General features: G+C 39.4%; 1 long non-coding RNA gene across 1 annotated transcript in view; it reads left to right on the top strand.

Annotated features, from left to right (window-relative positions):
- The window catches only part of LOC115899186, a 34,407-nt gene extending 20,847 nt beyond the window's left edge, over positions 1–13,560 (top strand). The window contains exons 3-4 of the long non-coding RNA XR_004058879.1: positions 11,130–11,200; positions 11,710–13,560. This is a non-coding gene — a long non-coding RNA (uncharacterized LOC115899186). The remainder of the gene's footprint in view (positions 1–11,129; positions 11,201–11,709) is intronic.
- Positions 13,561–27,847: the final 14,287 nt, after the last annotated feature.

Here is a 27,847-nt window from a genome sequence, read left to right as displayed (position 1 = left end):
AACTCATCCTTTTTTATGGCTGCATAATATTCCATGGTGTATATGTGCCACATTTTCTTAATCCAGTCTGTCACAGATGGACATTTGGGTTGATTCCAAGTCTTTGCTATTGTGAATAGTGCCGCAATAAACATACGTGTGTATTTGTCTTTATAGCAGCATGATTTATACTTCTTTGGGTATATACCCAGTAGTGGGATGGCTGGGTCATATGGTACATCTAGTTCTAGATCCTTGAGGAATTGCCATACTGTTTTCCATAATGGTTGAACTAGTTTACAGTCCCACCAACAGTGTAAAAGTGTTCCTATTTCTCCACATCCTCTCCAGCAACTGTTGTTTCCTGACTTTTTAATGATGGCCATTCTAACTGGTGTGAGATGGTATATCATTGTGGTTTGATTTGCATTTCTCTGATGGCCAGTGATGATGAGCATTTTTTCATGTGTCTCTTGGCTGTATGCATGTCTTCTTTTGAGAAATGTCTGTTCATATCCTTTCCCCACTTTTTGATGGGGTTGTTTGTTTTTTTCTTGTAAATTTGTTTGAGTTCTTTGTAGGTTCTGGATATTAGCCCTTTGTCAGATGAGTAGATTGCAAAAATTTTCTCCCATTCTGAAGGTTGTCTGTTAACTCGGATGGTAGTATCTTTTGCTGTGCAGAAGCTCTTTAGTTTAGTTAGATCCCATTTGTCAATTTTGGCTTTTGTTGCCATTGCTTTTGGTGTTTTAGACATGAAGTCCTTGACCATGCCTATGTCCTGAATGGTACTACCTAGGTTTTCTTCTAGGGTTTTTATGGTATTAGGTCTAACATTTAAGTCTCTAATCCATCTTGAATTAATTTTCGTATAAGGAGTAAGGAAAGGATCTAGTTTCAGCTTTCTACTTATGGCTAGCCAATTTTCCCAGTACCATTTATTAAATAGGGAATCCTTTCCCCATTTCTTGTTTCTCTCAGGTTTGTCAAAGATCAGATGGCTATAGATGTGTGGTATTATTTCTGAGGACTCTGTTCTGTTCCATTGGTCTATATCTTTGTTTTGGTACCAGTACCATGCTGTTTTGGTTACTGTAGCCTTGTAGTATAGTTTGAAGTCAGGTAGCGTGACGCCTCCAGCTTTGTCCTTTTGACTTCGGACTGTCTTGGCAACGCGGGCTCTTTTTTGGTTCCATATGAACTTTAAAGCAGTTTTTTCCAATTCTGTGAAGAAACTCATTGGTAGCTTGATGGGGATGGCATTGAATCTATAAATAACCTCGGGCAGTATGGCCATTTTCACGATATTGATTCTTCCTATCCATGAGCATGGTATGTTCTTCCATTTGTTTGTGTCCTCTTTGATTTCACTGAGCAGTGGTTTGTACTTCTCCTTGAAGAGGTCCTTTACATCACTTGTAAGTTGGATTCCTAGGTATTTGATTCTCTTTGAAGCAATTGTGAATGGAAGTTCATTCATGATTTGGTTCTCTGTTTGTCTGTTACTGGTGTATAAGAATGCTTGTGATTTTTGCACATTAATTTTGTGTCCTGAGACTTTGCTGAAGTTGCTTATCAGCTTAAGGAGATTTTGGGCTGAGACAATGGGGTTTTCTAAATATACAATCATGTCATCTGCAAACAGGGACAATTTGACTTCTTCTTTTCCTAACTGGATACCCTTGATTTCTTTCTCTTGCCTGATTGCCCTAGCCAGAACTTCCAACACTATGTTGAATAGGAGTGGTGAGAGAGGGCATCCCTGTCTTGTGACAGATTTCAAAGGAAAGTTTTACAGTTTTTGCCCATTCAGTATGATATTAGCTGTGGGTTGGTCATAAATAGCTCTTATTATTTTGAGGTACATTCCATCAATACCGAATTTATTGAGCGTTTTTAGCATGAAGGGCTGTTGAATTTTGTCAAAAGCCTTTTCTGCATCTATTGAGATAATCATGTGGTTCTTGTCTTTGGTTCTGTTTATATGCTGGATTACATTTATTGATTTGCGAATGTTGAACCAGCCTTGCATCCCAGGGATGAAGCCCACTTGATCATGGTCGATAAGGTTTTTGATGTGCTGCTGGATTCGGTTTGCCAGTATTTTATTGAGGATTTTTGCATCGATGTTCATCAGGGATACTGGTCTGAAATTCGCTTTTTTTGTTGTCTCTGCCAGGCTTTGGTATCAGGATGATGTTGGCCTCATAGAATGAGTTAGGGAGGATTCCCTCTTTTTCAATTGATTGGAATAGTTTCAGAAGGAATGGTACCAGCTCCTCCTTGTACCTCTGGTAGAATTCAGCTGTGAATCCATCTGGTCCTGGACTTTTTTTGGTTGGTAGGCTATTAATTATTGCCTCAATTTCAGAGCCTGCTATTGGTCTATTCAGGGATTCAACTTCTTCCTGGTTTAGTCTTGGAAGAGTGTGAGAGTCCAGGAAATTATCCATTTCTTCTAGATTTTCTAGTTTATTTGCGTAGAGGTGTTTATAGTATTCTCTGATGGTAGTTTGTATTTCTGTGGGGTCCGTGGTGATATGCCCTTTATCATTTTTTATTGCGTCTATTTGATTCTTCTGTCTTTTCTTCTTTATTAGTCTTGCTAGCGGTCTGTCAATTTTGTTGATTTTTTCAAAAAACCAACTTCTGGATTCATTGATTTTTTTGGAGGGTTTTTTGTGTCTCTATCTCCTTCAGTTCTGCTCTGATCTTAGTTATTTCTTGCCTTCTGCTAGCTTTTGAATGTGTTTGCTCTTGCTTCTCCAGTTCTTTTAATTGTGATGTTAGAGTGTCAATTTTAGATCTTTCCTGCTTTCTCTTGTGGGCATTTATTTAGTGCTATAAATTTCCCTCTACACACTGCTTTAAATGTGTCCCAGAGATTCTGGTATGTTGTATCTTTGTTCTCATTGGTTTCAAAGAACATCTTTATTTCTGCCTTCATTTCGTTATGTAGCCAGTAGTCATTCAGGAGCAGGTTGTTCAGTTTCCATGTAGTTGAGCGGTTTTGAGTGAGTTTCTTAGTCCTGAGTTCTAGTTTGATTGCACTGTGGTCTGAGAGACAGTTTGTTATAATTTCTGTTCTTGTACATTTGCTGAGGAGTGCTTTACTTCCAATTATGTGGTCAATTTTGGAATAAGTGTGATGTGGTGCTGAGAAGAATGTATATTCTGTTGATTTGGGGTGGAGAGTTCTATAGATGTCTATTAGGTCCGCTTGGTGCAGAGATGAGTTCAATTCCTGGATATCCTTGTTAACTTTCTGTTTCATTGATCTGTCTAATGTTGACAGTGGAGTGTTGAAGTCTCCCATTATTATTGTATGGGAGTCTAAGTCTCTTTGTAAGTCTCTAAGGACTTGCTTTATGAATCTGGGTGCTCCTGTATTGGGTGCATATATATTTAGGATAGTTAGCTCTTCCTGTTGAATTGATCCCTTTACCATTATGTAATAGCCTTCTTTGTCTCTTTTGATCTTAGATAGTTTAAAGTCTATTTTATCAGAGACTAGGATTGCAACCCCTGCTTTTTTTTGTTCTCCATTTGCTTGGTAGATTTTCCTCCATCCCTTTATTTTGAGCCTATATATGTCTCTGCATGTGACATGGGTCTCCTGAATACAGCAGACTGATGGGTCTTGACTCTTTATCCAGTTTGCCAGTCTGTGTCTTTTAATTGGAGCATTTAGTCCATTTACATTTAAGGTTAATATTGTTATGTGTGAACTTGATCCTGCCATTATGATATTAACTGGTTATTTTGCTCGTTAGTTGATGCAGTTTCTTCCTAGCCTCGATGGTCTTTACATTTTGGCATGTTTTTGCAATGGCTGGTACCGGTTGTTCCTTTCCATGTTTAGGGCTTCCTTCAGGGTCTCTTGTAAGGCAGGCCTGGTGGTGACAAAATCTCTAAGCATTTGCTTATCTGTAAAGGATTTTATTTCTCCTTCACTTATGAAACTTAGTTTGGCTGGATATGAAATTCCGGGTTGAAAATTCTTTTCTTTAAGAATGTTGAATATTGGCCCCCACTCTCTTCTGGCTTGTAGAGTTTCTGCCGAGAGGTCTGCTGTTAGTCTGATGGGCTTCCCTTTGTGGGTAACCCGACCTTTCTCTCTGGCTGTCCTTAACATTTTTTCCTTCATTTCAACTTTGGTGAATCTGGCAATTATGTGTCTTGGAGTTGCTCTTCTCGAGGAGTATCTTTGTGGTGTTCTCTGTATTTCCTGAATTTGAATGTTGGCCTGCCCTACTAGGTTGGGGAGGTTCTCCTGGATGATATCCTGAAGAGTGTTTTCCAACTTGGTTCCATTTTCCCCCTCACTTTCAGGCACCCCAATCAGACGTAGATTTGGTCTTTTTACATAATCCCATACTTCTTGCAGGCTTTGTTCATTTCTTTTTCTTCTTTTTTCTTTTGGTTTCTCTTCTTGCTTCATTTCATTCATTTGATCCTCAATTGCTGATACTCTTTATTCCAGTTGATCGAGTCGGTTACTGAAGCTTGTGGATTTGTCACGTATTTCTCGTGTCATGGTTTTCATCTCTGTCATTTCGTTTATGACCTTCTCTGCATTAATTATTCTAGCTATCAATTCTTCCACTCTTTTTTCTAGATTTTTAGTTTCTTTGCGCTGGATACGTAATTCCTCCTTTAGCTCTGAGAAGTTTGATGGACTGAAGCCTTCTTCTCTCATCTCGTCAAAGTCATTCTCTGACCAGCTTTGATCCATTCCTGGCAATGAGCTGCGCTCCTTTGTAGGGGGAGATGCGCTCTTATTTTTTGAATTTCCAGCTTTTCTGCCCTGCTTCTTCCCCATCTTTGTGGTTTCATCTGCCTCTGGTCTTTGATGATGGTGACGTACTGATGGGGTTTTGGTATAGGTGTTCTTCCTGTTTGATAGTTTTCCTTCTAATAGTCAGGACCCTCAGCTGTAGGTCTGTTGGAGATTGCTTGAGGTCCACTCCAGACGCTGTTTGCCTGGGTATCAGCAGCAGAGGTTGCAGAAGATAGAATATTGCTGAACAGCGAGTGTACTTGTCTGATTCTTACTTTGAAGCTTCCTCTCAGGGGTGTACTCCACCCTGTGAGGTGTGGGGTGTCAGACTGCCCCTAGTGGGGGATGTCTCCCAGTTAGGCTACTCAGGGGTCAGGGACCCACTTGAGCAGGCAGTCTGTCCATTCTTAGATCTCAACTTCCGTGTTGGGAGATCCACTGCTCTCTTCGAAGCTGTCAGACAGAGTCGTTTGCATCTGCAGAGGTTTCTGCTGCTTTTTTTGTCGTTGTTGTTTAGCTGTGCCCTGTCCCCAGAGGTGGAGTCTACAGAGACAGGCAGGTTTCCTTGAGCTGCTGTGAAGTCCACCCAGTTCAAGCTTCCCAGCAGCTTTGTTTACCTACTTAAGCCTCAGCAATGGCGGGCGCCCCTCCCCCAGCCTCGCTGCTGCCTTGTGGTTAGATCGCAGACTGCTGTGCTAGTAATGAGGGAAGCTCCGTGGCCGTGGGACCCTCCCGGCCAGGTGTGGGTATAATCTCCTGGTGTGTCCGTTTGCTGAAAGTGCAGTATTGGGTTGGGAATTACCCGATTTTCCAGGTGTTGTGTGTCTCAGTTCCCCTGACTAGGAAAAGGGATTCCCTTCCCCCTTGCGCTTCCCAGGTGAGGCAATGCCTCGCCCTGCTTCAGCTCTCGCTGGTTGGGCTGCAGCAGCTGACCAGCACTGATTGTCCGGCACTCCCTAGTGAGATGACCCCAGTACCTCAGTTGAAAATGCAGAAATCACCAGTGTTCTGTGTCGCTCGCTCTGGGAGTTGGAGACTGGAGCTGTTCCTATTCGGCCATCTTGTTCTGTCCCACAAACACTTCTTAAAGTTTTGTAATTGTAGGTTTTACATTTAGATGTATAATCCAAATTGAGTTATTTTTTGTTATATGGTGTGAGTTATGGATTACAGTTCACTCTTTTGGCCTATGAATATACAATTGTTCCAGAACCATTTATTAGAAAACTCTCCTTTGTCTATTTAATTGCCTTTGCTCCTTTGTTAAAAATCGGTTGACTCTCTATTCTGTTCCATATATCTATTTATCTTTCTGACATCAATACCACAGTGTCTTGATTGCTATAACTTTATAATATCTTGAAGTCAGGTAGTATAAGTTCCCACTTTGTTCTACTTTTTCAAAGTGTGTTGAGTATTCCAGTGCCTTTCCATTGTCATATAAATTTTAGAATCACCTTGTCAATTTCTCCAAAAAATGCCTATGTAGATTTTTACTGGGTATGCCTTGAATCCATAGATCAATCTGGGGAGTACTGTTTACATCTTAACAATACAGAATCTTGCTATTCATTAATGCAATGTATCACTTCATTTACTCGGATTTTCTTTAATTTTTCTCAGCAATATTTTATAGTTTGCAGTAACCAAATATTAAACATCTATTGTCAAGTTTATCCCTGTTTCATACTTTTTGATGTTGTTGTACATTTACAAATTTAATAGTATTTATATACAATAGTAGCAATTAGAAATTGAAATTTTTTATTTTAAAAATTGAAATTTTTGTATTCTAGTAGAGATGAGGTTTCACCATGTTGGCCAGGCTGGTCTTAAACTCCTGACCTCAAGTGATCCACCTGCTTCAGCCTCCCAAAGTGCTGGGATTATAGGCATGAGCCACTGTGCCCAGCCAAGCTCAACTTTTTTAGATTCACGTATGTGTGAGATCATGTGGTATTTGTTTTTCTGTGTCTGGCTTATTTCACTTAACATAATATCCTCTAGGTTCATCTACATTGCAGCAAATGACAGGATTTCCTTCTTTTTGAAGAGTGTATACTATTCCATTGTGTATATGTACTCTATTTTCTTTATTCATTCATCTGTTTATGAACAGTTAAGTTGGTTTCATAGCTTGGTTATTGTGAATAATGCTGCAGTGAACATGGGAGTGCAAATATCTCTTCACCATTCTGATTTCATATCCTTTGGATATATAGTCAGTGGTAAGATTGCTGGCTCATATGGTAGTTTTGTTTTTAATTTTGTGAGGGACCTCCATAGTAGGTTTTTATTGTTTGTTTGTTTGTTTGTTTGCATTTGCAAGATTTGATAGAGTGAAAACAGAGCTCTCATAAAATGGGAGGGGACCCAAAGGGGTTGCCATTGCTAGCTCGAATGCCTGGGTTTATATCCTGATCATTGTCCCTCCCCCTATGCTCCCAGGCGATAGATGACTGGCTATTTCTTTACCTGATTTTGCCTAATTAGCATTTTAGTGAGCTCTCTTTACTACCTGACTGGTCGAGTGTGAGCTAAGTTGCAAGCCCCATGTTTAAAGGTGGATGCGGTCACTTTTCCAGCTAGGTTTAGGGATTCTTAGCCTCGGAAATTCAGCTAGTCCTGTCTCTCAGTCCCCACTCTCAACAGGAAAACCCAAGCACTGTTGGGGAGGTTGGCCGATGACCGCTCTAACTGCTCCCTGTTGAATTGGGGCATAGTAGGGGTCATGCAGTTGAGATTTCCTCGGGAGGCGTGCCTTTGATGTCATCAACATCAGAGCATGGGCTAGCAAGCTGGTCCAGGGGTCTGTGGTAGAGCTTAGTCATGGACTGCATCTGGGGCTCCGTTTGAAGAACCATTTGTAGTTTTACAGCTTCGATTCTGGAATAGACAAACTTAACAAGGAGGTTAAAGATACAGGGATTGAAATGTATGGCCTGAAGTGCAGGGGATTATTTCTTTGGCACACTTCACAGGCCCTGTCTATCTGCTTCATAGTTTTGAAAAGGCCTGGTCCAGTAAATACTAATTTGGCCATCTGATGGGTGCTATCAATGCCTAAGTGAAAGGTTTGGTGAAGGGTTTTAAGCAATTTCCATTGATTAGCTGCAGGCAAAAGTATTTTTCCTTCTTTGGTGGCTAGCCATCCTAAGGGGAGGAAACTATGTCCTCGTGAGGTTCCCCATTCTATTTCTCCTGCTGAGTACTGGGGCTTGGTTTCCCGGAGGGGATTACCCCACACTAGGGGTCCTTCTATAAGCATTTCTAATGGAGGGTCCTGCCTTGTGGCTTTTTTGGCTTCAATATCCACTTGGCAGTTCCCTTCTATTTTCTTTTCCTTTCCTTTCTGATGACCCCGGCAGTGTAAGACTGCCACCTCTTTAGGTTTCTATACAGCCAGTAATAATCTCCTAATGGCTTCCTGATGTTTGCTAGGTGTTCCCTCCAAACTTAGGAATTCTCTTTCTCTCCATATTGCTGCGTGGGCATGGAGGACTAGGTAAGCATACTTAGAGTCTGTATATATATTTACCCTTTTTCCTTCTCCTAATTCTAGTGCCTGAGTGAGGGCTATTAGTTCTGCCAGCTGAGCGCTAGTCCCTGAAGTGAGGGGATTACTTTCAAGTATTCCATTATCACCGACCACTGCAAAGCCCACTTTTGGAAGTCCTTTTTCTACAAAGGAACTTCCATCAGTATACAAGTTGAGGTCAGGATCAGTCAAGGGAATCTCTAGAAGGTCCCCTCAAGTGGCGTAAGTTGAGCAATCACCTGTTGACAGTTATGTTCTATCTTTTCTTCATTGTCTGGAAGAAATGTGACTGAGTTAAGAGTTGCACAAGTGTGCAGTTGCACCACTGGCCCTTCAAGTAACAGAACCTGATATTTAAGCAAACGGTTGTCTGACAGCTACAAGTCTCCTTTAGCAGTGAGTATGTCGTTTACATCATGAGATGTCCACACAGTAAGATCTCTTCCTTGTATTATTTTAATTGCTTCAGATACTGAAACTGCTACTGCCGCCACTACCTGTAAACAATAAGGCCAACCCTTTGCCACTATGTCAATTTCTTTACTCAGGCATGCCACGGGTTGCAAGCTGGTCCCTCGTACCTGTGTAAGGATTCCTAGAGCTATTCCTGTTTTTCTGTGACATATAAAGAAAAATCTTGCCCCGTTGGCAAGCTTAACACTGGAGCTTGGGTTAGGGCCTTCTTTAGGGCCTGGAAAGCCGCTTCTGCTTCAGGTGTCCATCTTACTAAATGGGTATTGGCTTTCTGAGTTTCCTTAATTAGTGTATATAACGGCCTGGTTATTTTGCCGTACCTGGGAGTCCATATTTGGCAGAAGCCTGTTATGCCAAGTAACCCTCTTAGTAGCTTTAGGGTTTTGGGATAGGCTGGATACGTTCCTCACTGAGGGCCCTGGTGCCTTTGGATAATTTTAGCTCTAAGTATTTAACCTGCTGTGAGCAGAGCTGAGCCTTTGGTTTGGAAACCTTGTAGCCATGGAAAGGAAATTTGTTGAGGAAATGTAAGAGCACTTGGGTGGCTTAATGGCACAAGGTTTCTGAACGGGCAGCTAAAAGTAAAGCATCCACTTACCAAAGGACAAGAGTGTCCAGGTATGAGAACTGGCTCAAGTCTTGGGCTAATGCCTGGCCAAATAGATGGGGGCTATCCCTGAACCCTTGGGGTAAAACAGTCCAGATGAGTTGAGAGATTGGGTTTGAAGGATCTGCAAAGGCAAACAAGAATTGAGAGCCAGGATGTACAGGGATGCAGAAAAAGGCATCCTTAAGGTCCAGGACTGTAAACTACTATGCTTCCTCTGGTATTTGGGAAAGCAGATAAGGGTTAAGTACAGCTGGGTATAGAGGGGCAAGGGCCTCATTGATAATTCTGAGATCTTGCCCTAACCTCCACTGTCTGTTGGGTTTCTGTACTCTTAAAATTGGAGTATTGCAGGGGCTATTGCATGGTTTTACTAGGCCTTGGGCATTTAGGTCCTTAACAATCTTTTGGAGTCCTTGTTGGGCCTCGTGTCTAAGGGGGTATTGCCTTTGGTAGGGAAAGGAGGCGGAATCCTTTAGTTTAACTTGAACAGGATGGGCATTCTTTGCTCCTCCATATTGTCCTTCTGTTGCCCAGACTTCAGGATTAATTTTTTCCTCAAACAGGGGACAACAAACGGGTGTTCCTTCTCCTATGTTCAGGTATATAGTGGCCCCTGCTTTTGCTAGAATGCCTCCCCCTAACAAGAGAGTGGGGCTTTCAGGCATAATTAGAAAAGCATGTGAAAAGAGTAAAGTTCCCTAGTCACAACTTAGTGGCTGGGAGAAGTATCTAGTGACTGACTGTCCTAGGATCCCTCAGATAGTGACAGATCTGGAGGACAGTTGTCCAGGACAGGAGTGTAAGACTGAGAAGGAAGGTCAGTGTCCAGGAGACAGTTAACCCCCGGCCCTCAATAATCAAGCATACCTGGGGCTCTGTGGGGGTGATGGCATGGGCTGGCACTTGCCCCGGGCACCCTCAGTCCTGCTGCTGGATCATCTAGTTAGTGGCTTCTGACTCAGAGGACCTTCGTTCCCTGGGGCAGTGGGCCTTCCAGTGATTCCCTTGACATAAGGGGCATGGATGAGGGGGTAGCTTATTTCTATTCTGACAATCTTTTTTAAAAAAGTGTCCTTGTAGACCGCACTGGAAGCAAGCCCTATTAGGCATTCGATTTGCCCAGCCTTTCTGTGTTCCAGAGCCTCCAAAGTCCACTTGCCTGAGAGCCATGACTAAAACGTGGCCTTTTTCTTAATCTCGTTTGTCCCATTCCACCTGCTCCTCCTTATATCTGTTATAAAAAAACGAGGTTGCGAAGTTCAATAGGGTTTCTAAGTTTTGCTCTGGGCCTAAGGCAGACTTTTGAAGTTTTCTTCTAATGTCTGCAGCTGACTTAGTGATAACCTTATCCTTTAAGATTAGTTGACCTTCAACAGAGTCAGGTGACAGAGAGGTATGCTTCATCAATGCCTCCCTTAGTTTCTCCAGAAAGGCAGTAGGATTTTCTTCCTTTCCCTGTGTTATAGTGGACATGATTGAATAATTTATAGCCTTCTTCCTAGTTTTCCTTAGTCCTTCTAGCATGCAAGTTAGTAAATGTCTGCAGCACCAATCTCCATGTATTCTGCGTCCCAGTGAGGGTCTACACTGGGCTTTTTGATTCTGTAAGTACTTTAAGAGTTGGCTGAGTGCAAACAGCTCCCACGTTTGAGCAGACCAATTACTAGGCAATTTTCCTAACTCTACTTCCACAGGAGTCTCCCTATCAATTACTTAATACCCATTGTGTTGGGTTTTTTTTCCCTCAGTCACCCGGAGGAAACATGTATCATCCTGTCTTGAAGGTAGTTTCTGCTAGGTCTGGTTGGACCTTTGTATGGTAATGAAGATTTAAATCCCCTATTAGGAAATCTGCTTGGTTAAGGGAATTTACTGTGGTTAATGTTAAATCACCTTTTTCTAACAGAATATCCCCATACTTTAAGATTTTTGAGTTTGTAAGCTACCTTTTGGCTTTTTAGGATAGTTCTGAAATGGTGAGGTGTGCTCACAGTGAGGTTTCCTCTAAAGGTTATTTTTCTACTTTTTTCTGTTAGCAAAGCAGTTGCTGCTACAGATTGAATGCATTTGGGCCATCTGCGGGTTCCTGGGTTAAGGATTTTTGATAGGAAGGCTACTGGTTGTCAGTGGCCTCAGTGCTTTCAGGCAACGCCCTTGTTTACACTGACAACAGAGTGGTATTGGAGTGTTATAGGGTCACTCAGAAGACCTTCAATTATCAATTATAGGTTTTAAATTTATCCTGGCCTGTAAAGAAATAGGGTACACTGTTTTTTCTTTTCTACTTCTATCTTTCTCTTTCTCTCTTTTTCCTTTCTGTCTTTGTAGATGGATTTTGGAAACACAGTGGAAGGACATTCGCTCGTTGCCCCCATTTGCCACTATAGAAATATGCGCCTCCCTTTTATTTACTCAATTTGCTTTCATCCTGATCTATTATGTTGTTGTAGGCCCAGTTCCAGTTGTTACAGTACTGGGTTATCAGTTTTAAGGCCCTGGCAAGGGTGGTGGGGAACGGATCCCACAAAACTGCCCATGTCGAGAGCTGTATGCCTAATTTGGGAGGGACACCAGAAACAAGACTCCCTGGGTTCATAGCCTAGGGGCCTAAGGATGCAGCAGAGAGCTTCCTTAGATCCTTTTGGAGATACTAATACTTGTGAGAGAAAATGAAAGTCTGAAGCATTAGTATCTAGGAGGCAGGGATCTGAGGAAGCAGATCCAGAGCTAAGGAGAATTTTGGGGCTATACTTTCAAGAAAGTCATGGTCAGGACCCAGGAGGTATAGGTCAGAAGGAAAGGTAGGGGTGCACGCATGGGCGACTGTTGAGTAGAGACTTCTGGCTGTGCCATGATCTCAACCGGCTAATGCCGGGAGTTCGGTACAACAGCTTTCTGCCTCTAGTCAGCCCTCGGCTTCCCCAGGGAAATTGAAAGTAGAAGCTGGTTACAGGCAGAACAATCAATGCTCCCAACCCAGAAGGGTTGGGGATTGTTAGAAAGTCCTTCCCCAGACAGCCTCACACCTGAGTCTTAAGTCTGGTGGCCATCCTAATCGTTTTTAACTGGCTAACAGGTGCCCGGTATTTTCCTCCAATTCTAAGGAAAGATAGGACAGAATAGCAAGTGAAAGCACTTTGGAGGTCCCTTCATGGTCGCCAAAATATTACTAGGGGGTCCTTGTTCTTATAGCTCCCAAGATGGTGGCCGGCCGCTTCCAAGATGGCGGCAAGCCTCTTGGTCTCTGACCTGGGGTTCCTGGCCTCACAGATCCCAAGGAATGGAATCTTGGGCCCTGCCGTGAGTGTTATAGCTCTGTTCAGCCCGACTAGGATGAACCTCGGGCACTTAGCCCGTGCAGGAACAATGGTGAGCCTCTACCCCGATTGGGAGCAGAAATGAGCAGTGCCTGGCTGGATCAGAAGTGCAGCGGACACCCACCTAATCCGGAGGGGTGGAAGTCAGCTGCGGGTCTGCGATGGCAGCAAACAGCAGTGATGGAGGCAAGCGAAAGGTCAGCTTGAGCTGTAACAAACACGGACCAGAAGAGTGTGCAGTTGCAAGATTTAATAGAGTGAAAACAGAGCTCCCATAAAATGGGAGGGGACCCAAAGGGGGTTGCCCTTCATGCTGTTTTTCATAAGAACTGTACTAAGTTACATTCCCACCAACAGTGAATAAGGGTTCCATTTTTTGCACATCCTTGCCAACACGTCTTATCTTTTGTGTTTTTGATAATAGTCATTCTAATAGGCATGAAGTGATATCTCATTGTGGTTTTAATTTGCATTTCCCTGATGACTCGTGGTGGTGTACATTTTTTTCATATACCTACTAGCCATTTGTATGTCTTCATTTGAGAAATTCTATTCAAGTCCTCTGACCTATTTTTAATTAGGTTATTTGCTTTCTTACTATTGAGTTGTTTCAATTCCTTATATATTTTGGACATTAACCCCTTGCCAGATGTTTGGTTTGCAAATATGTTTTCTCATTCTGCAGGTTGTCTCTTTACTCTGTTCATTGTTTTTGTAGTTATGCAGAAGCTCTGTAGTTTGATGTAATCCCAGTTGTCCAATTTTGCTTTTGTTGCTTGTCATTTGGGGGATATGCCCATAATTGATCTTAGTCAAAAGGCTGAGAAGCAATTTGGGTCATATTAAAAAATATCATTGCCAAGACCAATGTCATGGAACATTTTTTCTAGTTTTTTTTTCTGGTAGATTTACAGTTTCAGGTCTTATGTTTAAGTCTTTAATCCATTTTGAGTTGACTTTTGTACAAAGTGTGAGATGAGGATCTAGTTTAAATTTTTTGTGTGTAAATTGACAAATTATAGTTGTATATATTTATGGGATACATAGCAATGTTATGGTTTATTAATACAATGTGGAAGAATTAAATCTAGGTTGATATTAAATCAATAAAATTGACATATCCATCACTTTAAGTACTTATCTTTTTGTCATGAGAACATTTGAAGTTTACTGTTTTAGTGATTTTAAATTGTACAATACACGAGAATTAACTATATTCATCATGCTGGTGTAATAGATTTCAAAAAACAAAAACTTATTCCTTCTGTTCAACTGAGGCTTTGTACCTTTTGACAGTCATCTCCCATTCACCCAAACCCCTAGCCTCTGGTAGCCATCATTCTACTCTTTGCTTCTGTAAGTTTGATTGCTTTAGATTCCACATATAAGTGAGAACATATGGTATTTGTCTTTGTATGTCTGGCTTATTTCACTTAGCATAGTGTTCTCCAATTCCATCCATGTTGTTGCAAATGACAAAATCTCTTCCTTTTTAGTTTCCTTTATTTTATTTTATTTTATATTTTATTTCATTTCATTTCATTTCATTTCATTTCATTTCATTTCATTTCATTTCATTTCATTTCATTTCATTTCATTTTTTGAGACAGGGTCTTCTTGTTCCTTTGCCCTGGCTGGAGTGCAGTGGCATGATCACAGCTCACTGCAGCCTCTACCTCCCAAGCTCAACAGTTCTTCTGCCTCAGCTTCCTGAGTAGCTGGGACTACAGATGGGTGCCACCACACCTGGCCAATTTTTTTTTATTTTTTGTAGAGCTGAGGGTCCCACTATGTTGCCCAGACTGGTCTCAAGCTCCTGGGCTCAAGTGATCCTCCCCTCTCAGCTTCCCAAAGTGCTGGGATTACAGGTGTGAGCCCCTGCTTCTGGCCAGCATTTCCTTTTAGTATTCTATTGTGTACATATACTACATTTTCTCTGTGCATTAATCTATCAGTGGACGCTCAGCTTGGTTCCATAACTGCCAAGTGAATAATGCTACAATGAACTTGGGAGTGCAGAGATCTCTTCGACATAAGATTTCAGATCTTTTGGGTTAATACCCAGAAGTGGGATTGCTGGATCATATGATAATTCTATTTTTAGTTTTTTTGAAGAACCTCCATACAGTTTTCATAATGGCTGCAATAATTTACATCTCTACCGGGAGCATACAAGGGCTCTATTTTCTCCACATCCTCACCGACACCTACCTTTTGTCTTTTTAATAATAGCCATTCTGACAAGTGTGACATGACAGCTCATTGTTTCCCTAATGATTAGTGATGTTGAGCATTTTTTCATGTAGCTGTTTGCCTTCTTTTAAGAAATATCTATTTCTTTTAAGATATATCTTCTTTTGAGAAATATCCATTCAGGTCCTTTGCCCATTTTTTTTCTTTTTATTTACTTTTGTTGTTTTCTTCAAAAGCATGATCATTTATTTTTGCCATTTTTCAATCTAATTATTTGTTTTCTTTTTAGAGTTATTTGAGTTCCTTATATATTTTAGATGTTAACCATTTTTTTCAAATGTATGAAGATCTAATGTAATTCTTCTGTCAGTAGGTAGCTGGTTGTCCCAGCAGCATTTATTGAAGAGACTGTCCCTTCCCCATTGTTTGTTCTTAGCACCTTTGTCAAAAATTAAGTGACCATAAATGTATGGATTTATTTCTGAGCTCTCTATTCTATTCCATTGGTCTGTGTGTCTGTTATTATGTCAGTACCATGCTGTTTTGATTACTATAGATTTGCAGTAGATTTTGAAATCAAGTAATGTGATACCCGAAGCTTTGTTCTTTTTGATCAGGACTGCTTTGGCTATCAGGGTCTTTTGTGGTTCCAAATAAATTTTAGGATTGTTTTTATATTTCTGTGAAAAAAGTCATTGGAATTTTGATAAGAACTGCATTCAGTCTGTAGATCATCTTGGGTAGTATGGACATTTTAACAATATTCTTCTAATCCATGAACACAAAATGTTTGTTCCTTCAATTTTTTTCATCAATGTTATTCCTACCCCTTTTTTTTTTTTGGTGACTATTGTAGTTGAGATTGTTTTCTTGATTTCTTTTTCAGATAGTTCATTGTTAGAACATGGAAACGCTACTAATTTTTTATTGTTATTGATTTTGTATCCCACAACTTTGCTGAAATTGTTTATTGGTGCCAACATTTTTGGTAGAGTCTTTAGAGTTTTCATGTCATCTGCAAACAGAGACAGTTTAACTTCTTCCTTGCCAATGTGAGTGCCTTTGTTTTTTTAAACAAAATATTTGTGTCTTTTTATTTTACTTTCCTTTTATTTTTGGTTGACATGTAATAATTACAGATATTTATGGGATACAGAGTGATGTTTTGATACATGTTTGTAATGATCAAGTTAGAGTAATTAGCATATCCATCACCTCGAACACTTATTATTTCTTTGTTAAAAACTTTCAAAATCCTTTCTTCTAGCTTTTTGAAATTATACAATTAATTATTAATGCTAATCACCCTAAAGTACTATATAACACTAGAACTTGTCTAGTGTTATCCTATCTAGCTGTAATTTAATATTCATTAACCAACCTGTCTCTATCCTCCCTTCCCCCACACCCTACCCAGCCTCTAATAACTACAATTTTACTCTCTACTTCTATGAGCTCAACCTTTTTTTAGCTCCCACATGTGAGTAAGAACATGTGGTGTTTATCTTATTATGCCTGACTTATTTCACTTAACATGATATCATCCGGACTTATTCATGTTCCCACAAATGACAAGATTTCATTCTTTTTTATGGCTGAATAGTATTCCACTGTGTATATGTATCACATTTTAAAAATCCATTTATTCATTTATGGACATTTGGTTTGACTCCATATCTTTGTTATTGTAATAACAATAAACATGGGCATGCAGATTATCTCTTCAATATACTGATTTCCTTTCATTTGAAAAATATTTAGTGGAATTGCTGGATCATGTAATAGTTATAATTTTATTTTTCTGAAAAACCTCCATACTGTTTTTCATAATGACTCTGCAAATTTACATTTCCACCAAGAGTATATAAAAGTTCCATTTTCTCCATATCCTTGCCAATATTTGTTATTTTAAAATGTTTTTTATAGTAGCCGTTTTACCTAGAGTAGGATGATATCTCATTCTGGTTTTGATTTGCATTTCCCTGATGATTACTGGTGTTGAGAATTTCTTTATATATGTGTTGGTCATTTGTATGTCTTCTTTTGAGAAATATCTATTCAGATCGTTTATCTACTTTTTAATGGGATTATTTGTTTTTTTGTTTTTTTGTGTTTTTTTTGCTCTTGAGTTGTTTCAGTTTCTTATATATTATGGATATTAGTTCCTTGTCACATAAATAGTTTGCAAATTTTTTTTCCTCATTCTATGTGTTGTCTCCTCACTCTGTTTTTTCCTTTCTTGTGCAGAAGCTTTTTAGTTCGATATAGTCCTATTTATCTATTTTCTTTTAGTGGCCTATGCTTTTGAAGTCTTGCCCATAAAATCTTTGCCTACACAAATGTCCTAAAGCATTTCCCCTGTTTTCTCCTAGTATAATAGTTTTATAGTTTTGGGCTCTTTTTGTGGCTTTCATGTCTTTCTCTTGGCTAATTGTTTTGGCTAGGACTTCCAGTACTATGTTGAACAGGAGTGGTTCAACATAGACAGTCAGCATTCTTGTATTGTACTTTTTTTCTTTCTTTCTTTCTTTTTTTTATTTTTTATTTTTTAGTCAGGGTCTCATTTTGTCACTCAGGCTGGAATCCAGCATTGCAATCTCATCTCATTGCAGCCCCTGCCTCCTGAATTCAAGTGATCCTTCCACCTCAGCTTTTCAAGTAGCTGGGACTATAAGCATGTGCCACCATACCCTGATAGTTTTTGTACTTTTTGGTAGAGACAGGGTTTCACCATGTTGGCCAGGCTGGTCTCAAACTCCTGACCTCAAGTGATCCACCTGCCTCTGCCTCCCAAAGTGCTGGGATTACCATTGCACCTAGCCCTTGTATTGTTCTTGATCTTAGAGGAAAAACTTTCATCTTTTCACTATTGATGAAAGCTATGGACTTTCATCAGTATGATGTTAGCTATGAGCCTATCATATGTGACATCTATTATGTTGAGGTACATTCCTTTTATAAATAATTTGTGGAAAGTTTTTATTATGAAAGGATGTTGAATTTTGTTCAGTATCTTTTCTGCATCTATTGAGATTATCATATGGGTTTGTCTTTTATTCTGTTAAAGTTGTATATTACATTTATTGATTTACATATGTTGAACCATCCTTACATCCCAGGGATAAATCTCACTTGGTTGTAGTGAATTATCCTTTTAATGTGCTGTTGAATTTTGTTTGTTAGTATTTTGTTGAGGATTTTTGCATGTTTGTTCATCAGGGATATTGGCCTGTAATTTTCTCTTCTTGCAGCAGTGCTCTTGTCTGGCTTTGGTATCAGGATAATGCTGGCTCTTTCTTTTCTTCTTTTCTTTTCTTTCTTTTCTTTTCTCGTCTCTTCTCTTCTTTTCTTTTCTGTTTTTCTTTTGATGGAGTTTTGCTCTTGTTGCCAGGCTGGAGTGCAATGGCGTGATCTCGGCTCACTGCAACCTCTGCCTCCTAGGTTCAAGTGATTCTCCTGCCTCAGCCTCCCAAGTAGCTGGGATTACAGGCATGCACCACCACACCTGGCTGATTTTTGTATTTTTAGTAGGACGGGGTTTCACCATGTTGGCCAGGCTGGTTTTGAACTCCTGACCTCAGGTGATCCACCCACCTTTGGCTCCCAAAGTGCTGGGATTACAGGAGTTAGCCACCGCACCCAGCCAATGCTGGCCTTTCTTTGAGTGCTTTAAAGATATTGCTACACTATATTCTTGCTTGTATAGTGTCTGACAGGAAATCTAAGTCATCTTTATTATTGTTTCTCTTTATGTGAAGTGTCCTTTTTCTCAGGTTTCTTCTAAGATTTTCCTTTTATCACTAGTTTTAAGCAATTTGATTATGGTGTATCCCCATGTTCTCATGTTTTCTTTATGCTTCTTGTGCTTGGAGTCTATTGAGTTTTTGGATTTATGAGTTTATAGTTTTTTTCAGATTTGGAAATATTTCAGCTATGATTTCTTCAAATATTTTGCAACTCCCTCCTTGCCTTCTTTCCTTTAGCAACTCCCATTGCACATTACACACATATTTGGCTGCTTGAAGTTGTCCCATGGTTCAGTGATGCTCTGTTTATTTTTTTTCTTGGTCTTTTTTTTTTTTTTTTTCAAATCTTCTGTGCTTTGTTTGGGATAGATTCTATTGCTATGTCTCCAAGTTCATTTATCTTTCCTTCTGTGATGTCTAATCTGATGTTTATCCCATCCAATGTGTTTTTCGTTTCACACATTTTAATTTTCATCTGTGGAAGTTCATTGTTAAAAACATTTTACGTATCTTAATTTGTTAAATCTTTCTCTAAACTTTTGAACATATGGGATACCATTATCATAACTGTGTTACTCTTATTTATGAGTGCTATAATTTATGTCATTTTAAAGGTATTTTGATAAATTATTTTTTTCTCCTCACTGTCAGTTTGATTTTTCTGATTCTTTGTATGCCTGATCATTTTTTTTTTAGATGCACAACATTGTGATTTTTATCTTGAGAGATGCTGCATATTTTTGTTTTATTAAAAATATTCTTGCACTTTGTTCTGGAATGTGGTCAGTTTATTGAGAAATAATTGGGTACTTTTGGGTCACGCTTTTAGGCTTTGTTTGGCAGAATCAGAGCAACGTTTACCCTAGGGTTAATTTTTTCTCACTACTGAGTCAAAATCCTTCATATTATTAACCTAAGCCCCATGAATTATGAGTTTTTTCTCTCTGGGTGATGAAAATAGCTACTATTCCTGGCCCTGTATGAGACCTGGGGTAGTTTGCTTTTATCCTTTACTGTGGTTTATTCCCTAGTCTCAGGTAGTTTCCTCTCAATGCTTGATCAGTTCTCAATGGAAATCTTAAAGGGGATCCTCTGTAAATCTCAGACACTCACTCTTCACACACTTTCTTCTTTGGTTCTCTGCTCTGAGAACTCTAGCCATATTGGCTTACCTGGACTCCCAGCTCCATCTCCTCACCTCAGGGAGACCACTGGGCTCTACCTGTATTGCCCTCTTTGTATCATGACCTAGAAACTCTTTTTAAAGAGTAAACTGGGAGATTCTAAAGTTTGCCTCGTTTGTTTCCTTCACTCAGAGACCACTGTCCTTCATTGTTTTTTTCCAATATCTTGAGAGCTGTAATTTTGTATATTTGTCCAGGTTTTGTACAGATATTTTGATGCGTCTTTTTTTCAACTTTTATTTTAGATTCAGTGGGTACCTGTGCAGGTTTGTTATCTGGGTATATATTGTGTGATGTTAAGGTTTGGGATACTCATGATCCTGCCATCCAGCACTGAGCATAGTAAAAACCTAACAGCTTTTCAACCCTTCCCCACTCTCTCCCTTCCCCCACTAGTAGTCCCCAGTGTCTATTGTTACCATCTCTATGTCCATGAGTACCCAATCTTTAGCTCCCTCTTATAAGTAAGAACATGTGGTATTTGGTTTTCAGTTCTCTAATTAATTAGCTTAGGATGTCCAGGGAATTTTTTAGGTGTTTTACGCAAGAAGGTAAATCCAATTTCTGTTACTCCATCTTGGCTGGAAGCATAAGTCCCACACTATTGTTTGCTGTTATTGTTGTTTTTAGAAAAAGGATCTCATTCTGCCGCCCAGGCTCATGTGTAGTGGCATGATCATGGCTCACTGCAGCCTCAACCTCCTGGACTCAAGCAATTCTCTTGCTTCAGCCTCCTGAGTTGCTGGGACTATGGGCATGCACCATCGTGCTTGGATAATTGTTTTAAATTTTTTTTTGTGGAGACAGAGTCTGGCTGTGTTGTCCAGGCTGATCTTGAACTCCTTGCCTCAAGGGATATTCCAGCCTCAGCCTCTCAAATTGCTGGGAGTATAGGTGTGAGCCACTGCATCCAGCAGACCACACTATTGTTTTTATGCATTTAAAAATATCCCCAGAGGCAAGTGCTGACTGATCTGCTTTCCTGGAAACTTTCAAGTTATCTCCCAGGTAATAATTACCATTTTTGTTAGTGCTCTGGTTACAAAGTTGAGTGTGTTTATCCTCATTCTCTTTTATTTTAACATGAACTTTTATAGCAGGCAATGATTTTGAAGAATGCATATATTGTGGTATAGCAGCTATAGCCTGTACAATTAAAGAACCTGTGCAATTGAAATGTATGATTTGTATATACTTTAGGCAAAGTCAGAGAATACATAAAGACAGATATTTAATAACATTTTAAAAAGTTAAACTAGATGGTTGTGTTACCGGAAAAGGATCCTGATCCAGAGCCCAAGAAAGGCTTCTTGAATCTTGCACAGAAAGAATTCAAGGTGATTCTATGAAGTGAAAACACCTTTATTAAGAAAGTGAAGGAATAAAGAATGGCTACTCCACAGGCAGAACAGACCTGAGGACTGCTGGCTGTCTACTTTTATGGTCATTTCCTGATTATATGCTAAATAAGGAGTGAATTATTCATGAGTTTTCCAGGAAAGGGGTAGGCAATTACCTGAACTGAAGGTTCCTCCCCTTTTTAGAACATATACGGTGACTTCCTGATGTTGCCATGACATTTACAAACTGTCATGGCACTGGTGGGAGTGTCTTTCAGCATGCTAATACATTATAATTAACATATAATGAGCAGTGAGGACCACCAGAGGTCCCTCTCATCGCCATCTTGGTTTTGGTGGGATTTATCTGGCTTCTTTACCACAGCCTGTTTTATCAGCAAGGTCTTTATGACTTGTATCTTGTGCTGACTTCGTGTTTCGTACTGTGACTTAGAATACCTAACCTCCTAGGAATGCAGCCCAGTAGATCTCAGCCTCATTTTACCCAGCCCCTATTCAAGATAGAGCTGCTCTTGTTCAAATGCCTCTGACAGTCAGATCTTTGAAAGTAGGTTACATTTTATCTAAGTCATTGTACTTCCCTTTCCCATAGTGCCCAGCATATATATCCTCAAAAACTATTTTTTGTTTGACTATAATAGACTTATTGGTAGACTAGGAATATACTTTTTCATTATTATGATTAATATATCTATTATGTATTGATTGTGTACTATAAGTTAGGCCATCTGCCAGATACTTTGTATACAGTATCTAATTCAATCATCACTCTTGCTTCTGTGATGGAACATAAACTCATCAAACTCCTGGGCTGATTCCCCCAAATTTTAATGTTTGGCTTTAGCTCTTTGAATATGTAACAGTGGCAACCATTGCTTCTATTTCTCTACCTGTAAAATTTTAGTCCTTTTTTATAGATGAGGAAATGGATTCAGGGAAATTAAATAATATGCTCAAGATTCTACAACTAGTAACTAGTACTGTTGGGATTCCAAACCCAGGTCTGTCTGATTCCAAAACTCAAGCACATTGTGTTGCTTTGTCCTCTCTTACCATGAAACATAGCAAAGCTTAGTGATTATTTTCTCTGACAAACTCCCTCATTTAGTCTTTCATTATCTTAGAGGAGAGAATAAAAAGAAAGTTGTTTTAGGACAAGATAGTACTATAGGCATCAGGGTTGGTAGAGTAATTATGCATCTTGAGTTTTCTGAATTTACTCAGGGATCAGATTCAAGTTCAGGGTGATTACCCATGGCTGTTTTATACCTGAAGACCAGAAATAGATTATGTTCAATAAGCACAATTGACTGAAAATATGCCAGAATCCCTTGTTTCCTTTAAAATAACCTTTACAAATTTCCATCAATAGAGATGTATTTGTTCCTCAAGCACACCCCACTTATTTCAGTCCTGACAACAAACTTGTTTAACTTGGAAACCCTTTACAGAGTTAGGCAGGAGCTTCTCTTTGGAAAGGCCTAAACTAGATGAAATACTGAGCTTTGATCTCAAATAATTTTCTAAATAATATTGTGGTATAAGCTGAAAAAGAGAGAATAAATTTATATTGCATATATTACAATTTCCTACATGTTGCTTCCCTACAACCAGTAAGCCAGATTTCATATTACTTGGGGGTTGGGCCTGAGCAGGGAGGGCCATGAGCAGGGGGCCTATCAGTGAAGGAAGTCAAGATACATGAGCCCAGATTGTCCTCATGAGGAGAAAAGCAGCCTGGATTCATAGACAGGGCCCAGAGTTGATCTGAATTGCCTTCAGTCTCAGTCGAGATTTAGCATCAGTTCATTGGTGCCTATCACTGTGGCAATGAGGGATGATTTTTATTCAGTAGTTCGTGTTTGTGCAAAGGCTTTCAGTCACTAATCATTTAACTCTTGTTCCCATGAGACTTTTGTAAAGTAAATGGGAAAGAAATAATACAATTCTTATTTTACAGATAGAGAAATAGAAGCCATGTTGTTTGTGGAGGTTACACACTGAAAGAGCTAAAGCCATGCATTAGAATTCAGGGGAACCAGGCCAGGAGTCTGATGAGTTTTTGTTCCACCACAGAACTGAGGTTTTCTGTTTTTGCATTAACCGGACTTGCTTATTTTTCATTTTGAAAGCAACAGGATAGATACTGAGGTGTGCTGAAGAAAAAATCAGACCTCACCTCCTTACATTACATGGTCTGAAAATTCTGCTAAGTTCCCAGAAAGGTTTTGGAATCCAAACATGCATTTAAGTTTAAGTAGTAAAGATTTTAAAGCATTGCTGATCTTGAGTTTTCTAATAAGAAAGAGAATACTGTATATGCAAATATATACAGTGTGGCTGTGAATAGCTAGTAATCAGTTACAGAGGAAGAGGATGGCATGGGGACTTGCCACCTGGAATTAATCTGGTGGGCTTCCTGGAGGAAGTGTATTTTGAATTTCAATTTAAAAAAATATTTCAAAGATCCTTCGGGCAAGATGCTTTGAAATGTTTTTCCTGGTTCTTTCTATTAAGGTAAACACTACATAAAACTTGGTAAATATCACAAGAAAGAGAAATTGCCAGAGGGGTCCAGAAGGACATATTCAGAATAATGGAAAATAAATGAAAAAAAGTTTTCTGACAGTGATATCTTTCAGAGCAGTTCATAATGAGGTATTTCAGGGGACAGATGGGTGGAACAGTAGAGAGAATGATCTCAGTGGAAGCCATTTGAATCAGACTGGATAAAGCAGAGAAAGTTCAAGTTTGGAATCAGCATGGGGCTATGGGGGCAGGGAATACAATTAGGGACTAGAGCTAACCCACTTCCTTTGGCATAAGACAGACATTGCATTCAAATCCATTTAGAAGCTATATGACTGAAAATCACAGCTTCTTTATTTGTAAAATAGTATAAACAAGGCCTACCTGATAAGCTGAGGAGTAAAATTTTTAAGTCTGAAAAATGATTAGAAGGTACATGGCACTAAAGGCAAATCCAGGTTATATAGGGTTTGAAGCTTATATAATATTGGAGGCCTTCTTTAAGAAAAAGGATACACAACTCTGGATATAAAATTAGGTAGTAAAGTGAATATGTTTTACAGTAAGAACACCATGGAATACTATGCAGCCATAAAAAAGGATGAGTTTGTGTCCTTTGTAGGGACATGGATGCAGCTAGAAACCATCATTCTCAGCAAACTATGGCAAGAACAGAAAACCAAACACCGCATGTTCTCACTCATAGGTGGGAACTGAACAATGAGATCACTTGGACTCGGGAAGGGGAACATCACACACTGGGGCCTATTATGGGGAGGGGGAAGGGGGGAGGGATTACATTGGGAGTTATACCTGATGTAAATGACGAGTTGATGGGTGCTGACGAGTTGATGGGTGCAGCACACCAACATGGCACAAGTATACATATGTAACAAACCTGCACGTTATGCACATGTACCCTAGAACTTAAAGTATAATAATAATTAAAAAAAAAAAAAAAAAGAAATCATAACAGATCAGCCGGACTCAGTGGCTCACGCCTGTAATCCCAGCACTTTGGGAGGCTGAGGTGGGTGGATCAACTGAGGTCAGGAGTTCAAGACCAGCCTGGCCAACAGAGTGAAACACTGTCTCTACTAAAAATACAAAAAATTAGCCAGGCATGATGGTGAGCAACTGTAATCCCAACTACTCGGGAGTCTGAGGCAAGAGAATCACTTGGACTCAGGAGGCAGAGGTTGCAGTGAACAGTGAGCTAAGATTGCGGCATTGCACTCCAGCCTGGGCAACAAGAAAGAAACTCCATCTCAAAAAACAAATAATAAATAAATAAAATAAATAAATAACAAATCACTAATTCAAAAAGAAAGCTGACAAATATTACAAAAATCACAAAATCCAGGAAAACAACATGCTGCTTTATTTATTAACTGTCTGAAATATTTATATTATATATTACATACTATATATGTTACTTATATTATCTCTAATTATATATTATATATTACATATAATATGTAATAATTCTATTATATATGATAATATATAGATATATAAATATATAATATATAATATGTTACATGTAATACATAATAAATATGTAAAATATAAAATTTAATATAAATAAATATGTAATATATTACATATGATATATAATATAATTCTATTATGTGTAATAATATATATTAGATAATATATGAATATGTAATATATTCTATTATGTGGAATATATATAGTTCTAATATATACACATATAGTTGTACAGATTCTGATTGCTTCTTTATATGACAATTTTGTGATGCCATACTGTATAGAGAGAATAGAAACATAGTTCAACTTTCCTTTAGTATGGTTCATTAAAATTTGTGTTTTATTGTTGATAGTTTAGGGAAATTTTCTTCAATACCACATTTTGTTGCTTTCAATGTCATGCAAAATCTTACAATTGTTGTCAAATTTGGGAAAACTTCTATCAAGATTTTACATGTAAGAGTTGTAAGATTTAGATAACACTTCTATGACTAGCTTCTGGCTCTGCACATTTCAAATCTTATTTCTCCTCCACTATTCTCCTAATTTCAGGGCTGGGCATTGTAGGATGTATTTATGTAACATCAGAATTCATCATAGGATCAGTATCATAGAGTGCTGGTAATCCCAGCATGATGTCCCTTGGTCACCCAGCTCACTGGTGAGCAGTTTATGATAGAAGTGCTTATGGAATCCATTTATACAACCAGGTGGTTAGCAGTCAGCCCTACACAAAAGTGATACAAACCATGTAATACATTTCATTCCACTCTAGCTAAGTATATCTTCAACCCAACTCTGATGCCACCCTACACAAAGGGAAATGTGACAGAGGGGAAATCAGGGCTGTATTAACTAATTGGTGTTATATACCTTATTTCGTAAACTTTATGAAAATATATAGTCATGCGTACATATTGATAGAGGCCCTATGAGGGATTTGAGAGGGGCTCATGGCATTAGCTTCAGGGTCAACTGCCTCTACATGTCATATCAGTGTGCTGAGCAGTTCTTTCTTTCCAGACTGGCAATCATTGCTCAACGTGAGCAAGATGGTGGTCGTGATTTGGGGTCATGCATTCAGGAGACCCCCTGAAGGCAGCATCTCATCCAACCACAGAGATGAGATATGTCTCCTTCAGCAGCGGTGAATCTAAATAAAATTGAGTTGTGGGGCTCTAAAGGTTCGTATGAGGAGACCCTTTGTACCCTTTTTGTTTTGCTGTATATTCTTTGCCCAACACTGACTCGTTAAAATTTGAGTTCAAAACTATTCTTTGAAATTGTTGTGATTTACCTGGCTCTGAACTCTTTCATCTTTCAGAAAATCTCTTGTAGGACTGCTATTATCCCCCTACACAAAAAAATGGTAGAGGTCAGCTGGTAAGCTTATCAAACCTAACTCAGGGCCACTCCACATTGTCCTAGGTGGAGATACTTTTGGGGCTGGTGCAAGCAGCAGTTGGGAAACAGAGGCCTAGTGATGTGGTGGTCATTCCAGAATTGCAACCCCTCAGAAACGTGCTGCCCAGACTTTTGGACGAAGGGTAAAACAAATAAAGCTGCCGCCTATTGGAACGTACACTGGCTCCTTCCACATCTGCAGGACATTTAGTCCCTTGCATCTGGTAGTGTTTGTGCAAATATAATTCCATATTCACTAATAATTCCTGGGGCTAAAGGCCCCCCCTTGGGTAACCTTGTTAATATTCTCCCAAGGCCTGGTGTGAACGCCTCATAGCATTTTGATTAGAATTCAATCTTGTGTTTTTTTCCCTCTCAGTCTCTTTCTTCCTCTCTCCTCTCATGCTTTTCTGGCCCCTGATTTCCTGGCCACCCACATCAGGAGACATTCTCCCTCCCTTCCACTCTCCATTCTCAGTTTCAAGGAATTTCCTTGTGTCAAAGGCAAAGTGTGATTGACATATTTTTCCCCTCTTAAGAGCAGTCATCTCAGTGTTTGATTTAACCATCTCCTTATGGGGCTCATACAGTCATTACCTGGGTGAAAGAGACCTCCTGCTCACCCTTACTCTCAAGCACTAGCCTCAGACCATGCAACTGGCACTTTTATAGACTTTTAAATTGCTGTTTTCCTTCCCTTTATTTTTTTTTTTTAACCTTTTATTGTGGGGGTGGTTACAGGGGAACTAACAGTTGATTCCCTGGTGAGTAGTACCTTGAGCTTTAAAGATTTTTAGTTATCTGCAAGTAGGTAGATCAACTGCCTCCTGTCAGTGCTCTCTATCTGCCAAGAAAGGCATTCACTGTTCTTCAGATCTGGGGATAAGAACGGATACCATAATGAGTTCTCTAGTTTTGAATTCACCAACTCTGGGCAAGTTGTGAAGTCGTGTTTCTTTGGTTCCTTAGTCTTACTTGACCAGCTTATTTGTCTCTCAGGAAGAGAAAATAGAAAGCAAAAGCAAAAGCAAACTAGCCATAGCAGGAGGAATTATATTTACACCCAAGAAGAATCTCTTGCTAGTGAAGGTTCTTCGTGCTGGAGTGTGGGATTCTGGAATGTATGTGCTCTCTCTCAGGGTCTGTAAAACAGGCCACCTTATCATCACATTACTAGGGGTTTCTGCCTGAAGGGAATAAACTAGGTGACCTTGGAAGGTCACTCACAGCTTTTTAATTCA

The sequence above is a fragment of the Rhinopithecus roxellana genome, chromosome 8, assembly GCF_007565055.1.
Source record: "Rhinopithecus roxellana isolate Shanxi Qingling chromosome 8, ASM756505v1, whole genome shotgun sequence".
In the NCBI taxonomy this organism is placed as follows: Eukaryota; Metazoa; Chordata; class Mammalia; order Primates; family Cercopithecidae; genus Rhinopithecus; species Rhinopithecus roxellana.
Note: the sequence above shows the minus strand (reverse complement) of the source record. Positions and strands in the feature narration are given on the sequence as shown.